The sequence below is a fragment of the Colobus angolensis genome, unplaced genomic scaffold (assembly GCF_000951035.1).
Source record: "Colobus angolensis palliatus isolate OR3802 unplaced genomic scaffold, Cang.pa_1.0 Scaffold475, whole genome shotgun sequence".
NCBI lineage: Eukaryota > Metazoa > Chordata > Mammalia > Primates > Cercopithecidae > Colobus > Colobus angolensis.
The window spans coordinates 293,388-300,997 of NW_012118210.1; the positions used below are offsets into that span (position 1 = coordinate 293,388).

Below are 7,610 nucleotides of genomic sequence, written 5' to 3' on the forward strand. Positions count from 1 at the left end.
CCAGCTTGGACGACAGAGCAAGACTCTGTCTCTAAATAAACAAATAATTTAAAAAGAAGAATCTTGAGTTAATTCCTGAATTATTGCATAATGACAAATAACAGCTCAGGCTGTAGTGGCTCACTAGGAAGTTGAAAGAAAAAAGTCAACACTTTTGCAGAAACAACTTGCTTGAAGCAATTTAAAGCAGGTTTCTCCTCCCCCCATATCTATTGCAGCCGGTCTGCAAAACAGTCTTGGTGTTTGAGCCTTTATTTGCTTTGACTACAAAGCACAATGGGCTCAGGTGCACAGAGATGAATTGTCTCTCTAGGGGATGAAGAGCCAGCCTGTGACCCCAGAGAACAGAGTTCTAGACCTGGCTTGGCACCAGGCGATCAAGAGCAGGGCACGGGGTCTCTTGTGCCTTAGTTTCTGTACCTTGAAATAGAAGAGGGGGCAGATGAACTTAGATGACCCTTATGTTCTCTTTCTGTGCTAACATGGTATCACTTTAACCCACTTTACTTCTTTTTTTGGGGGGGTTGGGGGGTTCTCTTTCGGTTTAACTTTCTTAGTGTCTGGCTTGGTTAACTGAAGGTTTTTAGCTTCTCTTCTGCTCCACAAGCAAACTAGGTTGAGGCTCAGGTTGCAGCCATTAAGGCCCCAGGCACAAAAGTGCTGTACAGATAGGGCTTCTCCTTGGTACTCTGCCAAAGAGAAGCCACTCTCTTCCCCGCCCCACTTTTTCAGCCCCCATCTGCTCTATGTCCCTTCTGTTCCTCCTCCTCACCACTTAATCATGTTTGAAAAGAGCTGCTTATTAACTCAAATAATTGCAGAACAATGTGCAACTCGATTTCAAAATAGGGTTGAGAGCAGAACTTTCTGGAGTCCCATACATGTTTTTGGGCACTGACCCCCACCAGAAGGTCCAGGTCGTAACTATGCTCCCTTACTGTTGAAAGATGAGCTCTGCCCAGCCAAGTACAACAGGAACTGCGTACACAGGCACAACTCACAAGTGCGGGGGTGGGAGAGGGGTGGGCAGGGGAAGGAATACAAATCTTCCACACAGCCAAAACATGTGTGGGTCTAACTTTTGTTTCTAACATTTTTAAAAGCTCAATAATTATGCTTTCAAAGATCTCTAGAGAGAACATCTTCAGCAGATCAAGATTTTTTACAAGCAAGATTTCACAATGTGTTATCTGCATCCTCAATATTAATTACATAAATAATTTTATTCTCTACACTGACTGTATCATGTTCTTTCACTGTTTTGTTTTCCCTCAGATTTTTTAAGGTGCTCCAAGTTCTCAGATTTCAGGTGAGGAACTTCAAGGTCTTTTCAAAGTCTGAGGTTTTCTGAGTTTATCAAAGAGAAATAGCTAAGTTACAAGAAAAATCATTACGTATAAATGTGAGTTATATTGTAGTGAGCTGAGATCTGGCCACTGTACTGCAGCCTGGGCCACAGAGCGAGACTCCGTCTCAAACAACAACAACAAAAAAATTCAACTTTCACTCAGGCATCAGCAAATATTCGTTTTAGCACAACAAGCAGCACACATGAGTTGAAATAGGGTAGACAAAAAAAAAAACCTAAAGAAATCCTGTAGCACTTAAAAAGAGAATGACACGACATCACAGCATGAAACAGAGCCAAGGGTCAAAAGCAGCAGTGGCCCTTGGGTGTGCAGTATGTGCTTTGTTTTTCAAAAACACTTTTTGCCTATTTCCTTTTATTCCCACAATATCCCTAAGAGGTAGAGCTCCCCCAACCTTCATTCTGCAGAGGCAGAAAGACATTGGATCCCTTGCTGATGGTGATCCCTGGTGGTCCCTCCAATGGCCTCATCAGGCAGGCTGACTGTACTCTTAGCGTCCACCTGGGTTTAGCCAGTGGAGAAGATCGGCAGGCAAGGAACAGAAAGAGAGAGGCTGGGGGTACTTGTGCTCCCCCTGCCCAGTCCCCCAGGCTGCTGCTCTGGCAGTGGCTGCATTCTGTGATGGCCACAGCAGCTCTGGATGGGGGTGGCTCCTCCAGCAGTACTCTAGCCCCCGCCTCCCAGCTCTGGTCTCCTCCCTACCCCTTCAAACCAGAGTGGGGGTGGTGCCCACTGAAGCTGTTTCCTGTGTGCCTCACCATCACTTGTTGATTCCTCCAATCTTGCCCACTCTTCTTTAAAAATTCTCCTTAAAATTCCTTTCATTTTTATGCTTTTCACTGTTGGGATCCCAACTGATAAACCTGGTGGTATATCACTTTGCAGCATCCCTGGCCTTTCCCCACTAGATGCCAGTGGCATATACACTTTTCCCTGCAGCACGACAATCAGAAATGTCAGTGAGAACTACTGGGTTAAGGGCTGGGTGCGGTGGCTTATGCCTGTAATCCCAGCACTTTGGGAGGCCGAGGCGGGCACAGGACAGATCACAAGGTCAAGAGATCCAGACCATCCTGGACAACATGGTGAAACCCCATCTCTACTAAAAATACAAAAATTACCTGGACATGGTGGCACGCACCTGTAGTCCCAGCTACTCAGGAGGCTGAGGCAGGAGAATGGCCTGAACCCAGGAGGCAGAGGTTGCAATGAGCTGAGATCATCCCACTGCATTCCAGCCTGGGTGACAGAGCAAGACTCCATCTCAAAAACAAACAAACAAACAAACAAAAAACAAGAAACAACTACTGGGTTAATGGAAATCACTAAATTATTGCTGACAAAGCTCTAGAGTTTCACATTCCAATTTGCACGTGGGAGAGATGCAAAACCTCAGATCATCCCACTGCATTCCAGCCTGGGTGACAGAGCAAGACTCCATCTCAAAAACAAACAAACAAACAAAAAACAAGAAACAACTACTGGGTTAATGGAAATCACTAAATTATTGCTGACAAAGCTCTAGAGTTTCACATTCCAATTTGCACGTGGGAGAGATGCAAAACCTCACAGTAAATTAATAGCACAGCCAGGACTAAACAGCTTCCTTGGCTTACATTATGTTTCCCTTTTGATTTCAGTCTCTCTCCCACATGCAAATTGGAATGTGAAACTCTAGAGCTTTGTCAGCAATAAATTACTGATTTTCATTAACCCAGTAGTTCTCACTGACATTTCTGATTGTTGTACTCAGGGGAAAAGAGTATGTGCCATTGGCATCTAGTAGGGAAAGGCCAGAGATGCTTCAAAACATCCTGTGGTGCACAGGACACCTTCTACCCCCACTACACACACACAACGAAGAGTTATCCAGCCCAAAATGCCAACAATGCCAGAGTTGAAAAAGCCTGGATTACTCATCATGCAGAATGAACTACAGCTGTGACCTTCCTCCTTGTTCCAGAAGTATGGGGAAGGATTAGGGAGAGGGTGACCCTCTCAGGTGGGGCCACCTGCTAGCCTCAGAGGTCTAAGGGTAAAGGTAAAAGCAACTCTTGCCCTGGAGGGAGTTGGATACTCTGGAATCTATCGAGAAAAATATAATAGCTATATGGGACACAAGTCTGGAAATACAGACATCACAATATTACCAGTAATTACATCTCTGAGTGGTGAAACTTTTAGTGACTACTTTCTTTTTGCTTATTTATCTAAACTTTTCTATAAAGGTTAGTTGGCATAATTATTCAAAACTCTAAAAAACATTACAAATTATGCCACTTTCACTGACTGCATCCCTCCTAGCCCCAATTCCTTAACTGAACAGACTTTCACAGGGCAATAACATATCAAGGTGCTCTGATAATGAAGCCCACAGAAAATTTTCCCTATAGCTGAGAATCAGGAAAGGTTCTGCTTCCTTCAAGGCCATTAACATTTGGGGGATCAATGAATGAATGAATGAATGAATGAAGTTGCTATGTCTGTTTTACTTTCAAATGACAAGAACCATGTAACTGACCAAGTTTACCTTTCTAGAAACAAATTTGGGACTCAACTACAAAAATATAGGCCTGCACTGACCTATAAGGGAGCCACTAGACAGAGTGGCTATTGGAATGTAAATTAATTAAATATAGCACATTTTCATAATCACAGAAAATTCTATTGGATAGCACTGAAATACTTTATTCTTTTTTTTCCTGCAATAGTTTCTTGTACTTATACTTTCTCTCATCTCAATTCCTGGCCATATTTATCTTCTATTTATTTGTTACTATTCTATGTGATTTTGTTGCAAATGACCTTAATTCCTTTGTGGATCAATTTGGGGCATTGTACTTTTGAAATATCAGTGTGTATATATATATCACTGTTCCTGAGAGTTCGACCTTCCTTTCTGACTGTAAGGCAGATCTAGCAGCTCATGTAATGTAGCTAGTTGCTCACAGCTCAAAGACTGAAGAGAGGCCGGGTGAAGTGGCTCACGCCTGTAAATCCTAGCACGTTGGGGAGGCCGAGGTGGGTGGATTACTTGAGGGCAGGAGTTTGAGACCAACCTAGCCAACAAGGCAAAACCCTGTCTCTCCTAAAAATTTTAAAATTAGCTGGTCGTGGTGGTGCGTTCCTGTAATCCCAGCTACAGGAAGCTGAGGAACGAGAATCACTTGAACCCAGGAAGCAGAGGTTGCAGTGAGCCAAGATGGCGCCACTGCACTCCAGCTTGGGCAATACAGTGAGACTCTGTCTCAAAAAACAAACAAACAAAAAGACTCAAGAGAACATTGTCAGGAACTAAGCTCCCCTGTCACAAAGGCACTACATTTTTTTTTTTTTATAAACAAAAAGGTATACACTGTCCATTAATGAAAAGTTTCACTATTTGATTAAAGCTTAATTTGAAGCTGAGTCATGAAATGTCTTTTTCAAATTCCAAAATATATGGCTATCAACTTATTTCTAAAATCTTAAATATATGATTTATGACAAAAAACAAACTACTGATATATATATGATCATGTCATCAGAGTCCTGGATACGCCAAAGAGAATCAGAAATGAAAACGCACGCAGCTCCTGCACGGTGGGATTCCCTGTCAGCCCACGGTTCTGGTGGAGTGTCGCCTCTACATAGAAGTCTGTGCAATTTTGAGTATTTTACCAGATTTTCAGTTCTATAAAAAATGACTGGGAGTAATAAGTAGTGTAGATCAAAACTAAATACAATTAGAACAAAGATGAAAATTAACAGATGTGGCCCAAAGTGGCAAATCTTTGACTTTAATCAGATGCTAACTGGATAGGCAGGGGGTACAAAGAATAAAAAAGTAAAGATCGGCCGGGCGCAGTGGCTCACGCCACGCCTGTTATAATCCCAGCACTCTGGGAGGCCAAGGCCGGTAGATCACCTAAGGTCAGGAGAATAGCTTGAACCCAGTAGGCGGAGGTTGCAGTGAGCCAAGATCGTGCCACTGTACTCCAGCCTGGGGACAGGGCGAGACTCTGTCTCAAAACAAACAAACAAACAAAACAGTAAAGATTACATATAAAATGCGGGAAAACACACTGAGAATTATTCCTTAAAAAGGTCAAGTATAATTAGAGACCCTTTTGTAATTTTTAGCTCCCTGGCTACAGAATCTCCCTTCTGATACTTTGTCTAACATTTGACTTAAGTTTGTTTTTCTGGAATGCATACCGTTAAGGGAAGGATGAACATATTTATCAACACAATCTTTTGGGAAATAATTAGCAATATGCCAATACCTTTATTTCCATAATTTTAATATCGTCTTGGAAATCGTACTATAGAAATTACATTAATGATGGAAACTTTCAACACAGTATTGCTTGCTTTGTAGGTGGTGATGATGACAACTAACATTTACCGAATCCTTCCCATGCTGAAAACCCTATTGTAAGCTATTTATGTTCGATAAGTCACTTATTCTTCACGGCTATCCTACCAAGTAAGCATTATGATTAGCCCCACTTTTACAGGTGAGAAAAATCGAGGCACCAAGAGGTTGGTTAACGTGCCCAAGATCAGATCGCACAGCGGTATAATACGATGGTAAACTCCTATCATATAATGAACGTTAAGTGGAAAAAATAGTATCCAAAACTGTAAGTCTGATGTCGCAAACTCTTTTCATAATTTAAGTAGTTTATAAATACCTTCATTATTAGCCATATTTCTGAGCACTTCGTATGTAGAGTGCACTTTACAGAACACTGTCATGTAACCCTCACACCATCTATGAAATAAGTGATAGTTTCTAGTTTCCAAAGACGAAAGCGGGGCTAGGAAAGGCCAAGTACCTAGCGCGGCGCCTCACGGTTCGCCCCCGCGGAGCAGACCCCAGGGCATCCCAGGCTGGCCCCGGCCGAGCTCGCGGCCCTACGGTGGCTACGCCCGGGCCCAGCCGCTCGCGCTCCTGCAGCCGCCGGACTACCGGCACGCGGACGCCGAGCCTGCCCTCTTGCGTCTACATAAAAACCGAAACTACGGACAGTCTTAACCGAAATGGAGACTTAATTTTTCAGACTGTCTTTTGTGTAGTTGAGAAAGCCCCTCGCCGGGACCAGCGCTGCTGGGCCTCTGACCGCGTCCTCACTCCGGGCCCGGGCGGGGCAGGCGGTGCCCAGGGTGCGTCCCGGCTCTGGCGGCCGCGGGCCCGGGCCTCCTGCGGGCCTGGGGCTTCAAGCTCAGGCCCGAGCGCTCTGTGGAAGCCGCGCGCGACCCCCGCTCCCCTGCGCGGGACCCCCGTTCCCCGCGCGCGCCTCACCTGACGCGGGCACCGCTCTCCGTGCAGCCTCCGGGCGCCACTGGCTTTGCGGACCGGGGCGGGATCCCAGCTCCGATTGGCTGCCCCGCTGGGGGGCGGGGGCCCAGACGCGGGATGGCGGAGACCTGGAGAGGACGGGAGGCGGAGGGGAAGGGAGTGGACGGGAAGGGGAGGGAGGGTCCCGGCCTCGTGCAGTCGCGCGTGAGATCCCGGCCTCTGTGCCCTGGGCCTGGCGCCTGGGGCCGTAAGAACCGTCCGTGCGCCTGACCTCTTCTCTGCACCCAGCTTGGTGGCGAGGGGTGGGTGGTAGGTGCTCGCCGACCGGAGGGCGTATGGAAGTGGCTGGGCCCCTCACGGTGTGCCTGGCCCCGGCGTTGGGGGCTCGGGGGGGAGGTGTCGCATCTCTCTTATCCGGCCCCCACTCACCACGTAGAACCCACTGGGTCCCTTTGGTATTGGTTGCCCCGGGCCGACTGAACAGGCGCGGAGGCTTACTTGAGTCCTTCCTGTAAATGTGAGAAGCGGTGGGGCGGGGGCGGGGGGGGAGTATTCCAGGAGGCCGGTGTCTGCGATGTCCTGTTCCTGGGTAGCTAGGAAGTGAACGTGGTCTAGGGAACTGCCTGGGCTCTTATCCACCAGGGAATGGGCTTGTTGGGGATCCTGATGCGGGAGAAGCCAGGGAGCTTCTAGCCTAGTGGGGCTGAGGGGAAACCAGGGGAGGGGTGGATTAGGCTGAAGGAAAGAGATCTCTTTGATCTTGAAGGCAGCGTTCTGACGGGTAAGGTTGACCGGCATTTTCCCCAACCAAGAGTTCTATTTATTCCATGACCTGACAAGCCTGTTTAAGTGAGGTTTTGTTGAGTGCGGAGAGAGAAGGCTTGGCTTTGAATTTTTATCTCCAGGAGGGACCTGTCTCCTGAACTCCATACTCCTCTATCCAGGTGCCTACTTAA

The 7,610-nt window shown here is 46.5% G+C and overlaps 1 protein-coding gene across 3 annotated transcripts in view; it reads right to left on the bottom strand.

The window, feature by feature from the left end:
• BLVRA (biliverdin reductase A) overlaps positions 1-6,719 on the bottom strand; it is a 47,756-nt gene extending 41,037 nt beyond the window's left edge. Inside the window, exons 1-2 of one of the 3 annotated variants that reach the window (XM_011958785.1) lie at positions 6,658-6,719; positions 5,278-5,371 (exon numbers count right to left, since the gene is read on the bottom strand). The gene's annotated coding sequence lies outside the window, so the exon portion shown is untranslated. The remainder of the gene's footprint in view (positions 1-5,277; positions 5,372-6,657) is intronic. The other 2 variants (XM_011958784.1, XM_011958786.1) reach the window with 2 other exon arrangements.
• Positions 6,720-7,610: the final 891 nt, after the last annotated feature.